Here is a 22,119-nt window from a genome sequence, read left to right on the forward strand (position 1 = left end):
AAAAACAACCCCATTTCTACAAGATAGCTGGTGTATATATATATCACTTAGTTTCTTAACACTGTGGAACACGTGTGCACCACCATTCAAAAAAAAAGTCCTTCATTGGCAAAAACTGTTTTGAAGAAAACTGGAAAACTATAATAGGTGACATGTTTGTGTTTTTTCTTAAAAGTGGGGCCTGCTTGTAGTGATTGCAAACATGGGAATAATGCAGGCCAAGGAATTATGTAACCAAATCCATTTGAAAAAAAAAAAAGAGTCCAATGTCAATTGTGGACATCAGTGTAGGTCACCACCCTGCATCTTCGGTATCCAGACACTTCCTCCGATGCGGCCATCCACCACCCTTCCGGTCTGGTCTGGTCTGGTTCCATCTTCCAAAAATAATAAACTAACATAAAAACATGAAAGTAAGAAACTAAAATAACAAAGGAAGTGGGGGGGAGGGGCCGACCCACGCACCCACACCACAACCCAGCAATCCTAGGGACAAGAAAACAAGTATCATTATTCTTGCAAAACAAAATTTTTCATTTAAAAAGCACCCCGGGTGCCTTTCATTATTGAAAAGAAAATATCCTAATTAATTAAAAACATTCAAAATGTAACTTTTAATGAAATTTTAGCAGGGCCTAATCATACCCTAATCCTCTCTAAGACAGCCTTCTCCCTTCAGACGCGGGAGCCAGGCTACAGTGTGAAGCAATTTGAATTACTGCCAAATGATGATCTCACAGCAGGAGCAGGGCACTGCAAGCCTCCATTTCCCTGATCAGAGAAGCCCGCCCAGGCCTACTACCAAGGGCCAAGAGTGTGCAAGAATCCCTTATCAGCAGGCAATGAAGCTGCCTGCGTCAACAGCCAGGAAGAGCGAGTTCCCCCACCCTTACATAAACAAGCCGTCCGCAGAACAATATTGGATTATGGCCAATCAAAAACAGGACAGGCTGCAGCCGAAGCCTGCAGGGAAAAAAAAACTCGTCTTCACAAACCAGCTGGTCTGCCAAGGTCGACAAACACATTTTTTTGCAAGCTTGTTCCCAGGCCTGATTGCACTAACTAACGAAAGCCAGCATTTAAAAAAAAAAAAAAAACAATTCTGTTACAGTGTACTGCTACTTAAAAGCTCCAGCTTCTAAAAAGACTTTTGTCTAACTAATTCAGCTAAAGGCAAAATAATTAAAATAAGGGCATTGATTTATGCATTCTGCATTTGAAAAAAAACGAATTATCATGAACCATTGTCAGCTGTTGAAAGAGAAATAATTTTAAAACAACATAAAATGCAGACACATTTCACCATTGAGTTTCGTTCAACCAGGGGCATCATGTAATTTTACATTATAGTGTAATTAAACATGCAAGCTATTTAATCCAACCTAATAAAAGGGCCACATTCATATATTATGAAACAGCTATTTATTTTCTAACTGAGTATATTAACTTACCAATGCCGGTTTTGCTGCATACAGACACATTCATAAAAAAAGTTTCAGTTTGCATTTGGGAAAATAATAATAAGAACACACATTTGTTTTCAAAAGCACACGGTTGCCTTTCACTAATTAAAAGCACATGTTACCATGCACTGTTGGGCAAGATTGATTATTCTCAACCTGTGATCATTGCAACCAGCACATTCCTTTCTAGATGGAAAACCCTCAAAGAAATAATTAATGAAAACAGCCCCGTAGCGTGCACTCTAACAGGGCCATCTTTTTAACATTTCACTCATTTTAAATCATGCATTCAAAAATAATTCTCCACATGTCAGTGGATGCATATTAAGAAACGCATTTAAAAGAACACAGCTCTCTCCGTGCAAACCCTTATCTCAATCCGACTGGTTGATTTATAACCGCATCAGTTCCAAGGCAAACCCAAACAAATTCGTAGACGCATTTCAAAAAGAATGTGAAATGAACAGAACCCTTCGCAAAGCCCAAGATGTTACCTTTCCGTCAAGAAGCCGACAAAGCACATAGGCAGACCAAGGAATCAATAAAAGTCAAAATCAAACCATCAAATAATCCACTGACTTTTATAGTCAGGTCAGATAACCATGCGTGTTGACAGCATGTTAAAAATAAAGACTGCCATCTCAATTCAAGATATTAACCCTTTGGCAGCTCAAGCACAATCAATTCCCAATGATTGCAGATACATGGGAAAATCATGAACACATCTCTTCACGTTTACAGATAACACGTACACACATTTTCAAAACGTTATCCCCAAGCACCCGAGAGAGATCCAGCTCTCTCCTGCCTAACGTAATGATAACATGCCCTGTCCAAGCCATGACCACATGGCGCTATTCACAAGCCATATTTACAAGACAAACTCTTCACAAACAATATATCCAAGGCGCAATTCACAAGGAACACAGCAGATCAACATGAGAACATGCACCTCACAAGCCACATTAACATGGCGCTATTCATAAGCCATATTTACAAGGAGCTATATGCAAAGAACTCCACAAATCATATTACAATGAACACATTTCACATTGCACAGCATAAGCAGATGCAGCAAGCAATTTAATGGACAATTTAAAAGCATTTTTTACACACATTTATACAATTGGACCATCACAAAGATGTAACTGGCTCCCTCATGTAATGCCATCCTTCAACCCTGACAGTTTAAACACCAAGATGAAAACCATTCCTTCCACCCTGAATAAGCCAAATGCCATGATGTAATGCAATCTCCTCACGCTGCAACTGTTCAAGCCCATAGGTCACACATGCTACATAAACTGCAACATTACGCCAGATGGAACCGGCGTTCAGGGCACTCCCTCAGAACACATGGGAAAAAATCTAAGCACATGGCCAGGACACACAGGATTCGTAAGATGCCAACTACGCCAAATCTTATGGCCGGATTTTCTGATTAGATGGGATCAGCCCCTAGGGGCCCCTCCAACCCAGCCAGAACGTAATCACATCCCTCCTCAGGACCATCCATCCAGGCACCTGGGTACCTACCTGAGGATGGGGAACTCGCAATATACAAGCTCATATTATTAAAAACACCACTAAATCTATAGGGATACTAAGAATACTCACTGATTACTAAGGATATCCATACCCTACACCACACTCATACATCAGTTAGTCTCGCGGCCACTCAGACCCAGACTGATCTACCCTAGGGCAGATATGACACACAATCCGGTGCGTCTACACATGGGCCTGCAGAACCCAATGCTCCCTTTTCCAAACGGTTCGCAATCCGGCAAACCTCCACGCCAGTCTCCTCCCTGACTCTCTCACTTATTCAAGCCACAATCTTGTGGGTATACACGCTGGTCTCCTACCCAACGTTCTCACTAACGCCGCATATCAACGATGACCACATTCCTATGAACACCTTTATATATATATATATTGGGAAGTCTCTTCACTAAGGGTCTGCTACTACAATATTAGGAGTTAGCCAATTAATATAATGTACCTCTTATTCTTGGCATCATAGGTCCACTCACTCCCTATTTATGTGATCACCACTTACCTGATTGGGATTACTCATCCATTCATGTACCTAGTAAACACCTAGGAGATACATTTACCTAGATTGAACAAAAATATAAGACACATGCCAGTTTGCTACAAACTGGGGGTTATTTTATTAGAACAATATAAACATTTACACAGATCTGTAACTGACAAAGACTATAGGTAGAACACACCGCTGAAAGAGAAAAGATTAGACATACAATAGCTTAGGGAATAAGGACAAGATTAAGGGTAGAGTTCACCTGATTAGTGTGTAGTCTTGTTCTAGCTGTCATCTGGGTTCCTCTCTCGTCTGTGCCTTGGCTCATCTCAGACTCTCTCTCTCTCCTGCACTCTTGGGTACACCTCTGCGCTGATCACTTTGCACTGGACTCCTCTCCCCCACGAACTGTCTCCACCTTCCAGCTTCAATCTTAATGGTTCCTGCCGCTCTGATCACCGTTCATTCCACTAGCTTATTCACTCTGTCTCTACACCAATGTCCAAATAACTCCATCTGCTCCCATAGGTTAGTCCACGATCTCTCCTCCCTCTCTTCTAAAAGGCATTACTTCAGACTCCAGCTATTCACACCTCCTCCTGATAAGTAACTGCTTCTGACTGCTTCCTTCAGTTCCAGCTCACTATTCAACTCAGCTCTCTCTCCAGCTTGAACCCTCTCTCTCTGCCAACTCCACTCCACTGCTTACCACTCCTCCACCTCAACACGACTGACTGGCTTCGCCACCTCCACTCGACTCCAACTCTACTCGACTCTCTGGCTCCGCCTCTGCACTTCACTGATATAGAATGCTGTTTCCTCATGGAAAGTTCCAGCCATCAGCCTGCCGCCCACCAAGTCTCTGCATCACCTCGCATCAAGGACACACACCCAGCCGGCCGTCCTTTTGTTGTGTCTTCTACACAGAGAATAATACAGCCTACCGATAAGGGCTGGCCCAGACCGGTTCTCTACAAGTGAAAAACAGCCTTAACTATAAACTTTGCCTTTACCCTGAAAAGCCTCGAAGCTTCATCAAGATGGAGTCCCTCTAGCTCTAGGCCTGTAGGCCTGAAAGGGATGAAATGCCCCTTAGCTCTGTCAGAATACCTACATAAACCATACCAATGTGTCTAATATGTCAAAGCCAATAGGCAATAGACAGGTTAAAGTCAAGAATAAAGGATCTATCATCATATTAAGCAGCTATCCTCTTCTAGGTCTGGAAAAAAGGGCTTAAAAGGGCCAACACAGGCTAAGAATACCTATACTAGATGTGAGCAAGACTAAGGTCTATATCACTGCTAAATAGAGCCCCAAAACTCTGCCATTACAATGACCCATTAATTTTTTTAACTTAATAGTCCCACATGCCTGCGTGCATTAAGGCTCATTGGGCCTGTGCTATCCATCCTGCACAGTGCCCTTGCTACCTGATAACAGTGCAGTGCAGCAATTCCCAAGAGTGAGCAGACCCTTACTCTCGCACCATTGCACTTCCCAGCCCCAATTTCCATACCCCAAGCCGCTCCAGAACAGCCCCCAGGGATCTGGCCATGCCCCCTTCCTATCAGAGCGTTCAAGCATATCCGAGCGTTCACCAGCTCCCCAACATGCAGCAAGTGATCGCAAAGCTTGTCCTTAAATCATGCGCACACCGTGACCTCGACAGTCGATACACCAACCCATCAAGACAAGCTCCAGCAGACAAATCACTGCGTGCGCCCATAAACGGAAACCAATGCGGACCAGAATTGCAAGTATATACAACTGTACGAAGCAGTACAAGTGCGCCAGTGTTGTGAAGCTATCCAAGCGCCAGTGTTGTAAGGCAATCTCGAGCCCGATCGCTGAAGACGCTCAAGGACCTCACCAAGGTATCTGGCCATGCCCCCCCTTCATATCCGTGCGTTCAAGCACATCAGAGCATTCTTCAGCTCTGCAACATGCATCGTGCGATCACCACAGCTTACCAACCAGAAATGCAAGTATTTACAACTGTACGTGAAATCAACCCAGTGGACGGTAAGCGCCGGATCCATCAGGAATCAGTCCACTCCCCTTTTTTCCGGTCGCCCAGCTTCGCCCCAAAAGAATGCTGCTACTGCCCCTCCCTCCCCGCAATTAGCGGGAAGCTCGTGCCCAGCGGGATAAGAGGGTGTGAGCGCGCCCCCTTCCATCCTCCGACTTCACCAGTGGCGGCTGGTGACATTTGAAAGTGGTGAGGCGTAAAATGATCATACTGCACCGTAGCGAGCGAGCCCAATTCCCCTAAGGAGGGTTCGGGGGGATTTCCCCCTGAAAATTTTGAAAAGAGTGGACAAATGGTGCATTTTCAAGCAAATTTGAGAAAGCAAAAAGGTTAATAAAGCAATTGTGAGAAAGCAAGAAGGTTAATAAAGCAATTGTGAAAGTGCAGTTATTACATTAAGAAAGTGGTGTCATAACATAGGTAGCTGCTTGGATTAAGTATTTACAAGGGCCCACTGTGCTGGGAATGACTACTCTTCAGTTTAGAGCTCAAAGCCTGGTTGACAGCACTCCCTACTCTTGCTCGTAGGCGCTCCCAGTGCAACCAGAGCCATCCGCATTCAGCATTCTGTGCTTTGAGGGTTTGCATCACACCTCCGTTTATGTACAAGGATGTTTATTGTCAGACCCACAAGCCACCAACAATCAGTCAAAAATGAATGAGTACAGTAACACCCAGACACAACCAAAAACACGCACAGACATGAACACACACATACACAAACACAAGCACATGCAATGATGCAGCCAGGTACACACAGACGCACAGAGTCAAGTCAAGTCAAGTCAGAAATTTATATAGCGCGCTACATACCCAGAGGGTCTCAAGGCGCTTGAGGAGGGGAGGGGAGTTACTTGTCGAATATCCAGGTTTTAAGTTGCTTTCTGAACGCTAGGTGGTTCTGTGTGAGGCGTAGGTGAGTGGGGAGTGAGTTCCAGGTTTTAGCTGCGAGGTAGGAGAAGGATCTACCTCCCATGGTGGTTTTATTGATGCGAGGAATGGTAGCAAGGGCTTGGTTGGAAGATCGTAGCTGGCGAGGGGGGGTGTAGAAGGAAAGTCGTGTGTTGAGGCATTCGGGTCCAAGTTCGTACAGTGCTTTGTGAGCGTGGGTTAGGAGGCGGAAGGTAATCCTCTTATTGACGGGGAGCCAGTGGAGGTTTTTCAGGTGGCTAGAGATATGGTCTTTGCGTGGGATGTCTAGTATGAGTCTGCCTGATGCGTTCTGGATGTGTTGGAGTTTTTTCTGGAGTTTTGCGGTGATACCGGCGTATAGGGTGTTTCCGTAGTCCAGGCGACTTGTAACTAGTGCATGGGTGACTGTCTTTCTGGTTTCGGTGGGGATCCAGCGAAATGTTTTTTTGAGCATGCGGAGGATGTTGAAGCATGAAGACGAGACTGCGTTGACTTGTCTGTTCATCGAGAGAGAGGAGTCCAGGATGACGCCCAGGTTTCGTGCGTGGTCCGTCGGGATGGGTGCTTTTCCAAGGGCCTCTGGCCACCATGAGTCGTCCCAAGCGGAGGGGGAGGTGCCTAAGATAAGGATTTCTGTTTTGTCTGAGTTCAGTTTCAGACGGCTGTGCTTCATCCACTCTGCTACTTCTTTCATACCTTCATGTAGGTTGGTTTTGGCGGTGTTGGGGTCTTTGGTGAGTGAAAGGATCAGTTGGGTGTCATCTGCGTAGGAGATGATGTTGAGGTTGTGTTGGCGAGCGATGGTCGCGAGGGGGCTCATGTATACGTTGAAGAGGGTGGGGCTGAGTGAGGAGCCTTTAGGTACGTTGCAGATGACTTCAGTGGCCTTGGACTTGAATGGTGGGAGGCGGACTCTCTGGGTTCTTCCGGTGAGGAATGAGGTGATCCATTCCAGTGCTTTTCCTTGGATCCCGATGTTTTTGAGGCGCTGTAGAAGAGTGCTATGGCAGACTGTGTCGAAGGCTGCGGAGAGGTCGAGGAGGATGAGGGCGACTGTGTCTCTGTTGTCTAGTAGAGTTCGAATGTCGTCTGTTGCTGCGATGAGAGCGGTCTCCGTGCTGTGTTTGGCTCGGAAGCCGGACTGTGAGGAGTCGAGGGATTTGTTGCTTTCGAGGAAGGCGGCGAGCTGGTTATTGACGGCTTTCTCGATGACTTTGGCCGGGAATGGAAGGAGCGAGATGGGGCGGTAGTTCTTGAGTTCGGTGGGGTCCGCTGTGGGTTTTTTCAGAAGGGCGCTGAGTTCGGCGTGTTTCCAGCTTTCCGGGAAGGTGGCGGAGTTGAGGGAGCAGTTGATGACGTCTCGGAGGTTTGGTGCTATGATGGAGTCTGCTTTGTTGAAAATGTGGTGAGGACATGGGTCTGTGGGGGATCCTGAGTGGATGGAGTTCATCAGGCGGATGGTGTCCTCGGTGGAGATTGGGTTCCAGTCGTTAAGGATGTTCGAGGGGGGTGCAGATACGGCAGAAGATTGGGTGGGATGGTCTCCGGGTTGGATGTCGAAGCTGTAGTGGATGTCTGCAATTTTGTTGTGGAAGAACGAGGCTAGGGAGTCGCAGAGGGCTTGAGAGGGGGTGATGTCGTTGGAGTTGGCTGAGGGGTTGGTAAATTCTTTGACGATGTTGAATAGTTCCTTGCTGTTGTGGGCGTTGTTGTCTAGTCGGTCTTTGAGTGCGGCTTTCTTGGCAGTCCAGGATCAGTTGGTGGTGTATGCGGGTGGCGTTTTTGAAGGCGTCCCTGGTGCTGGTATTTGGGTCTTTTTTCCAGGTTTTCTCGAGGGAGCGGCAGAGTTTCTTCGAATTCTTAAGATCATCATTGAACCAGGAGGCGTTTTTGCTGCCAAGTTTAATTTGACGTTTCTTTGGCGGTGCTAGGATGTCGGCGCTGTTGGATAGCCATTGGGTGAGGTTAAACGCTGCTTGGTCGGGGTTTGAGGAGTGGGCAGGTGGGTTTTGAAGAAGTGATGAGGAGATCTGGTCGATGGTGATTTTGTTCCAGTTTCTTCGTAGAGTAGGTTGAGGTCGGTTGTGAGTGGTGGTTTTATTGTAGAAAAAGTGTACGCAGCTGTGGTCCGTCCACTGGAGGGTAGTGGTGTGACTGAAGGAGACATGTTTGCTGGAGGTGAAGATGGGGTCGAGTGTGTGACCTGCGATGTGGGTGGGCGTAGAGACAAGTTGTTTGAGTCCGAGGTTGGCGAGATTGTCCCGAAGGGAGGTGGTGTTGCTGTCGTTGCTCTTTTCCAGGTGAAAATTGAGGTCTCCCAGTAAGATGTATTCCTCGGAGGCGAGGGCGTGTGGGGTGATGAAGTCAGTGATAACGTCGCTGAATTTTGCACGGGGTCCTGGAGGCCTGTAGATGAGAGTGCCTCTGAGTGTGGTCTTGGGGTCGGTGTGGATCTGGAAGTGAAGGTGTTCGGCGCTAGCGAGGTTGACGTCTGAGCTGGTTGAGATGCGGATGGAGTTCTTATGGACGATAGCGATGCCTCCTCCTGTTTGGTCGGTGCGATCCTTACGGATGATCTTGTATCCTTCCGGGATGGCAATGGTGATGTCAGAGGCTGATGAGGCGTTCATCCATGTTTCTGTCAGGAAGGCGACGTCGGAGAGATGGTGTCTAGTAGATTCCAAAGTTCGATGGCGTGTCTGTGGACTGAGCGGGTGTTGAGCAGGATGCATTTTAGGTAGATGGAGTCAGATATCTGGTTTGTGTCCGTGGGTGAAGAGTTGATCTCGCTGCCGTCGAACTTGCAGGATTTGCAGGAGAAGGGACCATGGGTGTGTCCAGGAGTGGCTTGGATGCAGTGGGGGAGTCGGCCGGGGTTAAGGGCTAGGAGGGTGGTGGCATCGTAAGTAATGCGGGGGAGGTGGGAGGTACGAGGACCAGGGGGACTGGCGCTGGGCGCGGTCGGGCGTAGACGGGCTTACCTTTGGTGCTCCTTCGGCGCGACTGGGGCGCGAACGCTGCGCGTGGACGCTGCACGTTGGGACATTGGTCATAAATGGATAGTGGAGGGGCGGAGCGTGGGAGGGGCAGCAGCTGGGAGGCGGTGACGGGAGGAGGGGCTGACCAGGGGAAACAAACAACAAAATGGAGGGTCAAAGGCTAATAGAGACAGGGGCAGCACATTCGTAACAGCGCTGAGTGTGCAGGCTAATTGTAGGTAAACACACCAGCCTCAGTGTAGCAATGTGATTTCAGCCGATCTCAGCAAGGTCGCGCTGATAATTAATTAATTAAATTAAATTGAGCGGCGCTGCATGAGCAAAGCGCTTCTAGGCTGCGAGGGTCAGTAAAATACAGCTGAGAATGCTTCAGGAGATAGGCGCTTCTAGGCTGCGAGCAAAGCGCTTCTAGGCTGCGAGGGTTAGTAAAATACAGATGAGAATGCTTCAGGAGATAAGCGCTTCTAGGCTGCGAGCAAAGCTCACACCTACACACACACTCGTGCACACAAACACAGACGCTCATGTGCAGCTCACATGCAGACCCAGAGAAGATCACACAAGTGTGCACACACATATACCTGCTTGGGTACATTCTCCTTGTTTTACAACTGCAGAGGCAGAAGTGTGAACGGAATCACAAAGAACCGGCGCCACAGATGCAAATGTTGAATGTTTACATCAAAAAAAGCAATGTCCATTGACACCATCAGCCTCTGGCATTCTTTCCAATTAGTCGTAAGCGCATGTTAGGGGGTTATGCTCCTGCCCGTGCTAACAGGCGCTTGGACAGTGACAATGGCCGGCCAACAATTCGTGCTAAGTAGGGAGCCTGCCTTGCCCAAACTTGAAAAAAAACGGCCTCCACTTGACTCAGGAATGTGTTCCACCTTCTAAACCCCACCCTGACTGAAGTTAAGTTAGCGGGCCGAAAGCAGGGCAGCCATAGGGAGCGCTTTAATGCTCTAATTGCCCTGCGAACAGTGGAAGTGCGCAGGAGTGATTTTTTTCATCCCCCATGTCTCCTGCACCCTAACACCCCCCCGCCCCCACACTTCTGACGCCCGTAGAGGCCCCCAAGAGAGCCGCTGTTCAAGTGTCTTTTGGAATTAAGACCCTTAGAAAGGAGAAAATGCTCCCCAAGTTTGGGGGGTGCGCAAGCCCAACCCCATGATGCTGGGTTCATGTGATGCCAGGTCGCCCCCCAGATGCCAGTTACGGTCCGGTTTTCCCCAGTCCGCTATCAACTTCATGTGCTAATTAGGGAATTACCTATTTACATTTGCATTAAATAGAAAAGGATTAATAAATAATGGGGCTTGGATACGATATTAAATAAATGATTTCCCGAGGTGCGATAATGCAAATTGGCTATCGGGGAAATAACAAGCGATCGCACTGTGCCACCTTTGTCCCTATTTGTCCATCAATGAAAATTAAAATGTAGCGCTGCGCTATAAATCTTATTCGGAATAAATCTGATTCATGTAGCACTAGAAATTAATAGGCAGATCTAAACTTTAACTCCGCAACCGCATAATTACAGATAGATAGTCTAAACTTTATTTAGCCTACAGACACTGTAGACACACCTACCAGGCTACCAAGCGTCGACTCGTCAGTGTAGTGGTCACACAGTCACTCACTACTAGTCTCGATGTTGTCTGATCTCCAACGAACGATTACACAGTGTCCTCGTCCTCGAGTCGACTGCACACCACACGTGCTCTCGTGTAGAGATGGGGGGGAAGTTGAAGGGTGACTGGACGTGGGCCGGCCTGATTAGCCCAGCAACTGCAGAATGTCCGATCACTGAATGGCTTAACACTAAGCCATTACAGTGATTGGGCATTGGCACGTTGGACGCTCCCACCCCCGTGGTGCAACACTAGACTGCTGGCAACCACAAGAACTCAGCACTAGTACTAGATGATGATGATGCTGCAGCCGTACCTAGCCAATCCTGACGCTGCTCTCTTCAGAGGAGAGCTGCTCTCTAAAGAGAGCAGCGTCATGATTGGATTGAGCATGAAAAAAACGTTGCTCCTTTTTCAACCACTGGGGTCTGTGGCAGTAGGCAAACACCGTATTCAGCGGTGCTTGCTTTTCAAATGCCACAGGCTTCAGTAGCTGAAGAAAGGCAGCTGGTCAAGCACCACATGCACAGTGGTGCGACCGACAGTGAGTCCGAGGCAGTCCATGCATTGCAGGCTGTCACCACGTGATTGGATGACGTGGCGCCCCAGCACGATCGCGCACTTTAAATTATTTTAATATTATAGATAGAATCGTGTGCGCTAAAATTCCCCCAATAATTATTAGTGGGGCAACACCCCACCGCCCATATGGTAAAACCTCCACTGCCCTACACATTGCTGACCACGTCTAACATGCCCCCAATACAAAGTTTATCAGACACCGTCCCAAACCAGGAACCCACTTTGTTGTGTGCTACAATCCTGCAATCCAGCGATGCGGATGTGAACTGCACCAAAGCCACCGCACCTCGATGTGAAACCATTACACACAAAATGCGACCCCTGCAGATGATGCCCCCCACTGAGACGCACTCCCAGTAGACAATTTCCATGCATGCCTAGGTGACAGTGAGCAAGTCCGAACTAGCGATGCCCAAGCCCACCGAGACGCGCTCCCAACCGTTAACTCAATTGTAACAAAACCCCATTGCGCCCACCGTGCCCTCGGCAGTCGATGCACCAACCCACGAAACGTTCTCCTGCAGACAAATCAATGCATGGCCGCCTCAATTAGTAAACCGCTACCTGGATGCCTGACTAACGGAGCAACCCCGTTCCCCATCAACTGAAATAATCTCAAATCTACCAATATGAACCAAATACCTCAGATGAAAACACTAGTCTGCCCCCCCTGAACCCACCGCGTTGCCCTCCTCGGGTCCGTCGACCGGAACCTGATGTTAGCACTCCTGCTGGTTTTTCTGGTGCTCTGTGGCTAGGGTCCATGGAGACAAAGAGGATGATCACCCTTGAGGCGTTTCCTTAAATACAACAACTATTAGGTTTTGGTTTTGTTTCCTTGACCAAACCTAAACAGCTACGTCATTAGCTGGCCTCTTCCTCCCAATAGACTCTCAGTGGGGGTGTTTGGCCATGTGGCGCAACTAAGGGCACAAAACACACAACAGAGCAGACCAGGTCTAGAAATGGTGTGTAACTATACCAGTGACACCTATTTTACTTTCCATCTCCATGACAACTACTGTGTAAATAAAATAATCCTTAATGGGGTTTCGTCACGTTCCACCACATAGTGACTCGTGATGGTGTATACGCCTTTAAATTATAAGTCTTGATTCGGGGGTACAGCCACTGCTACACCTCCTGCTTTCCTCTCTATTAACAGTTTGGTGTGGAGTTACTTTTGAAAGAATGTCCCATTGTATATTATATATCTAGAGACCAGTTGGATTGAACTTTCCACTCGGTATGGGCACTTTTACATTAAGAATGACCATAAAATATATTTCTTACACTTCATTAAAATGCCGTAGGAATACTATTAACTCCATGGTGCATTGTTGGTTCCCAAATCGGGAGATGCGCGCTTGGGTAACCCCCCTTTTTTCACATGGAGTCCTTAATAAACTGCCGAGCCCAGTTTGGTGAGATTCGTCGGGCGCATGCCAGAGGAACAGTGTCTCCTGTTTGGGCATGCGTGCGTATCCAGAGTGGTTACTGGACCGAGTGGAACAAAAAACCTTTGAGTTGGACTCCCATAGGAGTCAGGTCTCTCTGTACTCGTCTCAATGACTAAGTATGGAAGCTTTTGGAGGTTTTTTCTCTTCTGTGTAAAACGGCGATATGTATTGACGCAACATGCCATTGCTTTGCGTTTCCTGATTACTGCACATGCGCGTAGGAGCAGCGGTTTCTGATTACTACGCATGCGCGAAGGAGCAGCAGCTTTCTTCGCGCTTGCTTCCGCAAATTTGTTTAATCTTAACGCCCCATATGACTTACTATCCAATTATCGGTGGCTACTAAAGGGAAAAGGGCGGTGTTACAAACACCTCCACTTCCGCTTGGTTCAAAATCGGGGGCACTGACGGATAGGTGAGTTGCCTGTTGGCCTTTCTTTATACCAGTTAGTTCCTACTGAGGAGATAAGATCAGTCAATTCCTGCTGAGGAAATAAGATTAGAAGGAGCCTGAATGGCCCTGAATCCCCACTAAACTCTGTTTCTATGTTAGGACTCTGTTGTTTTATGTTCCTTGATACTCAAGGAGCCTTTGATTGTGGGTGGCCCAGATAGCTATTCATGGGCGCTTCTCACTACCCCCCACTAATGCCAATGCACTGGGGTCTTAAGCTAGTTTTCAGTCTATACTCATTACTCCCCCAAAATGTTTTTAAGGAGGAGTCCAAAAGAAGCTGTTTAGAGGCGCACATAAGCGTCTATACTGTGCCCTGTGACATGATGAATATCGCAAGATGTGCGATCTCTAAGCGCCCCATGGGAGCCTTTCTGTATGTCCGTTCTTGGTTTGACAGTTGGGTTACTATCACACGTCTGTTGGGTTATATGTGTAGAGCCATTGGATTGGGCACTGTAAAGTTGTGTGCTTACTTTGTCCCTTTTTCTACACTGTAGAGCGGGGCCTCCTACTCCAGAGCGGTCACCAGGTGAGGTCTTCACCCAGCACCAAGGACTGGATACAACTTGCTCTACTGGGCTAGATTTTGCGTGCATATCCTATGTCAATATACTTAATATTTGACATCAGTACTACTGAACCACTCTCTAAGTAGCTGTGGGTCAGGTAATGCCCGACAGTCCAACACTGCATCACTGGTATTGTAATCTCAAATTTAGTTTAAGAGGCTCAAGCACATACATATTATAATTTGACAGTACCCGCACTGTCCGTTCTAAAAGGAACAGACCACTCACACATTTATGGCAAACATTCTGTCCAAAAAATATGTGGTGACAAAGAGAGGTACCTCACGGGCGCACACCCTCGGGGTTACTGGCTGATGGTACCGACTCTCACCCCTTTCTCATCATCGGTCACCTCTCTTTATCGGAAGAGAAAGAAATAGGTGTCCAACACAAAACTTATAAACAGAAAGTTCAAAGGAAAAACATTAAGGTGCACTAGAAAAACCAAGTGTAAAGTCTTGGTGTGACTTATAGAGTGATGATTAAAATCCACAGCTATACCAATATAACTTTATTGGGAACCAGATGTAGGCTGAAGAGCTAAAAGGGCTGGTAGCTTAGACTAGCGTACCATTACCTGTGGCCGACATGTTTCACTGCCTACTGAGTCTATTGGCAGTTTCATCAGGGCTCACCACATAGTCACTGCACCAGAGTTGGACATCATCCGTACAGGCACTGTCAAATTAAAACATACAGACAATCCTCTGTCAAACACCCTGGACCTCATCACATCCTGCGCATAATGTATATAGAGTGTATATAATGTAAAATCATTTCTATATAGTCTCTAAAGCACATTACCCTAGTGTTGCCACGTCTTCTCATACCATCAAGACCAGGTGCATTTCATAAAAACTGTCAGTTGTTGCATCAACCTAAGGAATAACGTAAGAAATAGCGGGGTACAAGAATTACCTCAGTGCATTCATCAACAAGGTGTGGCTCTTATCCTAGATGACATCACCTATAGCAAAGAGGCCATATAGATAGTGCAACACCATTGCTCTGCATTAAGGACACAGCACACCCTGCACCCTCAAAGAAAGCCCATCCGGGTAGGAGCAGTACTTCATGTTAACTGTCCACATTAGAATCCAACTCAAACCATAGTAATGCCTTAGCGCTCTTAATTAGCCCCACGTTGTATAGAGGGTGTGTTCAAGGCATATTGGGTGTGGTGCTAGGGCTCTCGTGTGCTTAATCCGCTACAGCATATTTACTAGTCCCCATTCACAAAACGTTCCAGTGTAATAGTGGCACCCAGGGCCTGCTACCCTAGCGCCTCCCAACAGGTACGCTTAATAAACAACTTAATGAAAGCTCCCGCCCGATACCTCCTTACCGTACAGGTCTAACCGAAGGGACCTGGACTCATCCCAGGAACGCCGGTACACTCCTCCTGCGGTGTTTTAAAAGCGCCGAGGTTACTCCCGGGCGGCGTCACGTGATGACGAATACGTGATGTGCGCCTGTGGGCAACCAGGCGCCATCTTGGAGTGGTTACATTGGGAGATGTAATTCCCTATGTTCGTCTGTCACTTCAGAAAAACTTCCAAGCCTTAAACTACTATTCATTAATCAGCCATTGTGGCGAGATGGCACTACACGTGCCACGCTGGCGTCATACTCTGGTTACGATTAAATATATTCTACAGTATATCCGGCCCACACCCAAGACTATACAACATTATGCTAGTAATTATACTGGTGTGTGGATTCATTAACACTCGGCTCCCTGTAAATTGCACGAGGACCCCTCTTAAACTAAATTTGAGATTACACTACCAGTGATGTAGTGTTGGACTGTCGGGCATTACCTGACCCACAGCTACATAGACAGTGGTTCAGTAGTACTGATGTCAAATAATAAGTATATTGACATAGGATATGCACGCAAAATCTAGCCCAGTAGAGCAAGTTGTATCCAGTCCTTGGTGCCGGGTTTTGTTGTGATTGTATGTAGTTGAGTGGAGGGCCATCCCTTGAGCACCATTAAATCCCTCTAAGCTCCTTTTTGGTTTGATGAGGTCTTCACCCACACAATGCTGGGTGAGTATCACTGTGAGGAAATGCCTCTGGGTGATCAAGCTATTCTGCTTTTTATAATGCAGAATGCAAATTATTCTTGCAGGTGTGGCTAGACGGTCTCTGTGTACGCTTGTGGGTGTATGTGTGTAATCTAGTGTTGTCTGACAAAATGTTTTTCTGTTTCTTGTTTTTTGATAGGAAGAAGATATATTTCTCTCCCTCCAGTGGACACTTAAGTATTTAAGTTCCTGGTAGATATGTAACTTTTTCTTAGTACATTCATTGGTATTCTTCACTTAACACATCACATGTAGTTGCAGTAGCCATTCTATGTCTAAGGTCCTGAAGAAAGCCGGGGCAAATGCCCCTTAGGCTGAAAGATGTCGACCGTCCTGCACAGCGCCATAGGGTAGTCTTACTACTTGGTGTGTTTCTAACCCTTGACACATGGACTTCTGTCTAAATGTTCTTCAGAGTCTGGGTAGTCAATTTTAATTATCACTATCACTTGAGCTCTGCACTTTTCTATTAACATCACTCTAGGATGTACATTATGGCTAGATTACTGACATCCATTCCCGCACCGGCACTATATGGCCGGACTTGGGATGGTATGACTAGCAATTCCCACATGACGTAAACTCCACCACATGGGTGGGCTGATGGGAATTGCTCTAGCTTTTGTTTTCAATAGTTTTTGTTTTCAATAACATTTGCTCACACATGCACCCCATTTTCCACAGTCACTGGTATAGTTACACACCATTTCTAGACCTGGTCTGCTCTGTTGTGTGTTTTGTATCTTGACAGCAGGGGAACGAGCAGACAGGTCGTAAAATATTCCCCTTGACCCTCCTCCCATATGTTTGGTTTTTTAGCAACTAAGGGCACCCCTCCTCTAGGCACGGGGGGCACCTGCTAAGAACCTTTCTTCTGCTGAAGTTAGGCATACTTTTTCAAGAATGGTATAATTTGTTGTCGCTTCAGGAGATATTACATCTTCTAGCAGCACGAGATTGCATGGTCACCTTTGATCTCCAGGATGCATATTTTCACATCCCCATTCTACCTCGTCACAAGAAATTCCTTTGCTTCAGGGTGGCTGGCAGGGACTATTAATTCAAGGTCCTTCCCTTTGGTTTACGTTCAGCTCCAAGAGTACTTACGAAAGTTTTAGCTCCAGTGGCTGCGCACCTCCGGCTGGAGGGAATACAAATTTTCCCATACCTGGACGACTGCCTTATAAAGGCCAGTTCTCACGAAACCGTTCATCAACACCTACAACAGTGTCTGCACCTATTTCAGTCTCTAGGCCTGACAATCAACTTCAGAAAATCCCAAATGCAATTGTCTCAAAGAAGGGCCTTCTTAGAAGCGACTCTAGACACTCAAAATCTCAGAGCTTTCGTCTCAAAAGAGAGACAGATAAAAGATAAGTCGGCTAGCACAAGATCTAATGCAAAGAAAGTCAGCTTCAGTCTGACTGTATAAGTCTTTTCTAGGGATGGCATCGGCATGTATTCCATTACTTCCAATTTGCCGGCTCCGAATGAGGCCACTTCAGGAGGAACTGACCTTACAGTGGCAACAGGTTTCCGGCACTTTCGAGGACCTCATTCAATTCACGCCACTCATGAAGAAGTCTCTTCTCTGGTGGACACAGATGAGTCATCTGAGGCAGGGGTGCGCGTTCCTTCAAGAAGCACCGAGTCTAACCATCACTACAGATGCGTCCCTCGAGGGCTGGGGGGCTCATCTACAAGGCCTCACGATCAGTGGCAAATGGACTGCGCAGCAAAAACGGTGGCACGTCAACTGTTTAGAACTGAGAGCCATTTTTCTTGCACTCAAGGCGTTTTCTGCCATCATTCAGGATGCCAATGTGTTGGTACGAACAGACAACACAGCAAGCATGCACTACGTCAACAAGCAGGGAGGAACACTATTTCTTCTCCTGTCTCAAGAGGCGCAAGATTTAGGGACATTGGCTCTTCACTACAATGTAAATCTGCAAGCAGTGCATGTTCCGGGGACGGATAACGTCCTCGCAGACGCCCTCAGCAGAACAACGGTCACTACCCACGAATGGAAGCTTTACCAGGAGACAGTGGAACACATATTTCATCAGTGGGGTTGGCCAGACCTAGATCTATTTGCGACAAGGACCAACAGCAAATGCCAAAGCTTCGCAAGCTGGCATCTCCACAAGAACTCTCTGGGGAATGCGATTCTCTCCATCAATTGGTCTCTGACGTTTGCGTACCCTTCCCCTCCGATTTCACTAGTCCCCAAGGTTCTGCGGAAGATGAAGAAGGAACCTTGCCGACTCATCCTGATTGCGCCCAGATGACCGCGCCAATATTGGTTTAGAGCTCCTCCTACTGTCGGAGTGCAAGCCAATTCAGTTACATCCAATCCCGAACTTGCTCAGCATTCCGGAAGGACAAGTCTTCCATCCGGACCCAGCATCTCTGAGATTAGCGGCCTGGCTCCTGAACACCGTGAGTTCACACACCTAAACATCCCGGAGGACTGTAAAGAGGTGTTGGCCAAAGCTAGAGTGCCTGCTACCATCAAGACGTACAGTCTGAAATGGAAGCGCTTCTGCATCTGGTGCCGTTCAGCAGGGTTCACCCTTTTTCAGCAAAACCTGAGGAAATTCTTTCTTTTTCCTGCAGTTAGCACGAACAGGTCTGTCTCATGCTACCTTAAAGGTGTTTCTGGCTGCAATATCCAGATATCGACAGGATGGGACCAATTCTCTGTACTCAGCAAGGATTATCCAACAATTCTTCAGAGGCCTCTTTAGAATGTTCCCTCCTGTACGCCGTCCACCTCCTTCGTGGCATCTAAATGTGGTCCTAGCTCAACTCGTGCGTCACCCATTCGAGCCCATCCACAAGGCCGACTTGAAGTGCCTTTCGTGGAAAGTGTCACTGCTCTTGGCTTTAACATCCTCCAGGAGGGTTAGTGATATCCAAGCTTTCACTGTGCACCATCCTTTACTGCAATTCACAAGTGACTCTGTGATACTTCGCACAAATCCAAAATACATTCCGAAAGTACCTTCGGATTTCCATCTCAACGAACCTATTGTTCTTAAGTCGTTCTTTCCAGACCCGCAAACACCTGCGGAAAGAGCGTTACACTCGCTTGACATTAAAAGATGTCTTAAATTCTGCCTACAAAGAACATATACTCTACGCACTTCTGACCAGTTGTTCATTACCTATGGTGCGATTCGTAAGGGGCAGGCAGTTTCAAAACAGACTTTCAGGATGGATCTCTGCTGCCATTGCCTTTTGCCATGCACAGGCTGGGAGACCTTTACTGTCAGCGCCCAGAGCGCACTCTACAAGAGCGGTCTCTTCATCTACGGCCTTATTTGCTGGAGTCCCTCTTCAGCAGATCTGCAAAGCAGCTACTTGGGCTAGTCGCCATACCTTTACCAGACATTACTGTCTAGAATCGATCAGCGAGGCTGATACTTCTGTGGGTCGAGCTGTTCTACGGAATCTGTTTCACTAAGGTGAGCCTTTGTTTCCCACCTCCTTGTTTCTGCTGTCAGACGCTTCTTATGTTCTGTTCACACATTTCCATGATTGCATTATGTTATGCTTAATACGATATGTGTATTTTCACTTTGTATTGTTATATGAGTTACTTGCTGACAAGCTTGGCTTCATTAGCGTCTGCCCAGCACGGATATGTACTGCTAGCTACTCTGATTCAGGCATGTGAATCTATGAAAGACACCCCTAATACTGGAGAAGAACAATAGTTACTTACCTGTAATCTGTGGTTCTCCAGTATTGTCTTTCATAGATTCACATGCAACCCATCCACCTCCCCTCAGAGGCTTTTAGGCTATAAGGGTTTTACCTACACTCCTGCGAGAAAATCTGGGAGCCTGAGCCTCTGGGGAGGAGGTTCTGGTGGGTGCTGGCGCCTGATTGGCTGGACTTTGGACTATACATAATGACTAGGATAGTCACTAAGGTGGAATTTTTTTCTATGGTAGCTTGGGCTACTTTACTTCCTAGTGGGAATTAGTGTTTTTTCCAATGTAATTATGGCATATTACTGCTTTTTTTATGTACTGTGGGACTCATACTCCGACGGGGAATGATTCAGGCATGTGAAACTATGAAAGACACCAATACTGGAAAACCACAGATTACAGGTAAGTAACTATTGTTCTTATGTTTCCTCCCATAGGATAGCATTGTACTGATTGAAAAATGCACTGTGTCCACTTTTTACATTGAATAACAATGATATTGCAAAACTTATTTTACTGCAACAAAATATGTTTGGTTCTATAAAATATTTCTTGCCTGTGTTTGTACAAAAATTGCCTAGCACTTCCCTCTGATAAGTCTAACTGCTCGCCCACACTACCCTCTAAAGAGAGCATTAGTATTATGTACTTGAGCCTCTGTAAAGCCTCTGGAGATCCACTGGACTCTGTTCACACCATATATTATTTTGTCATAGTATATACAGAGACCGCTTCCTACACTCCTGTCACAGTGGACACTAGGAAGATCGTGATTCAGGTTTTAGTGACATCAACTTTGGATTACCCTAATAGCATGTAACTAGGCCTACCTGACTATCTCACTTAGGGCCAGATGTAGGTGGCCCAATACTGGTCGGTAACGGACGAAATTACCGAATTTCGGCCGTTACCTACCGGTATTTGGCATTTGGGATGTAGGTGGCCACATTTCAGATCCGGCAATTTACCGAATCGGGAATTTAAGGAATCGGTAAATTACCGATTCCTTAAAATACCGAATCGGTAAATTACAGAATCTGAAATGTAGGGAGCACTCAAATGAGTGCATTGCACAGGGAAGGATTCGGTATTTACCACCAAATAAAGGTTGGTTGGTAAATTTCGAAAACCTTAAAAAAAAAAAAAAGTTGTGCTTTTTTTGTACTGTGCCATGTGGCAGACATACATGCCCTTAGGGCATGTATATTAGGGCTAAATACCAAATTAGTCAAATTCGGTATTTAAGAATAGGTAATCTAGGATTACCTACATCTGACCTTTAGTGTCTACAAGTAGTGCAGAACGCAGCGGTCAGAGCGATCCTTAGACCATAGCCTAGATCTCATATGACTCCTATTCTCAAAGCTCTGCACTGGCTTGGAATGAAAGAAATAATTAAGTTTAAAGTAATTGTAATATTCTTTAAAGCATTCCACGGCCTGGGCACTAAGTATCTCAAGAAGCGCTTTGTCTGCTACATTCCAATTCGGACCTTAAGATACTCTACTGCAAGACCTTGCAGGCATCCCAAAAATGTGCTTAGCACATATAGGTGGGAAATCCTTTGGGTTTCAGAGTGCACAAATGTGGAAAAGCCTACCTGCCTCATTGAGAGACTCAGCTGACCTGGCAACATTAAGAAGACACCTTAAGACTCGACTTTTCAAGAATCAGTCTTAGTACCCTACCACTATGTCCACGTTAGCACCGATGTCCATCTTAGCGCCAGGACGCACAAGCAGAAGTAGCTGTTTACGCTATATTAAATACTTTAATTTCACAGATACCAAGCTCTCATTCTTTAAAACGATACCTCCTAAATCAGACTATAATCATCTCTATCCCACCTGTTAATGCCACCAATCATTTGCTTTAAGTCACATAAATCCAATCTGCCTATATCAATTTACTCAACCATTAAAACTGGTGCAAATGCTTAGAACGGTCTCCTGATGAGGTCAAGACTAAACCCATTAACCAACAACCACTGGAGTAACCCCTAACCTTTGTTTACGGAGCAGCATGCTTCATGGTGTAAAGCATTTAACACCCACGTCAGAGGTCTTAAGTGCAATAGAAATGCAGTTACATTTACATCTTCTAAAGCATGGAGCTGATCATTTGCATGAGTCAAGCTGGAAAGTCAATG

The 22,119-nt window shown here is 46.4% G+C and overlaps 1 protein-coding gene across 1 annotated transcript in view; it reads left to right on the forward strand.

The window, feature by feature from the left end:
- LOC147683102 (disintegrin and metalloproteinase domain-containing protein 28-like) overlaps positions 1-22,119 on the forward strand; it is a 3,314,421-nt gene that overhangs the window by 2,986,031 nt on the left and 306,271 nt on the right. The window lies entirely within an intron of this gene.

The sequence above is a fragment of the Lissotriton vulgaris genome, chromosome 11, assembly GCF_964263255.1.
Source record: "Lissotriton vulgaris chromosome 11, aLisVul1.2, whole genome shotgun sequence".
In the NCBI taxonomy this organism is placed as follows: domain Eukaryota; kingdom Metazoa; phylum Chordata; class Amphibia; order Caudata; family Salamandridae; genus Lissotriton; species Lissotriton vulgaris.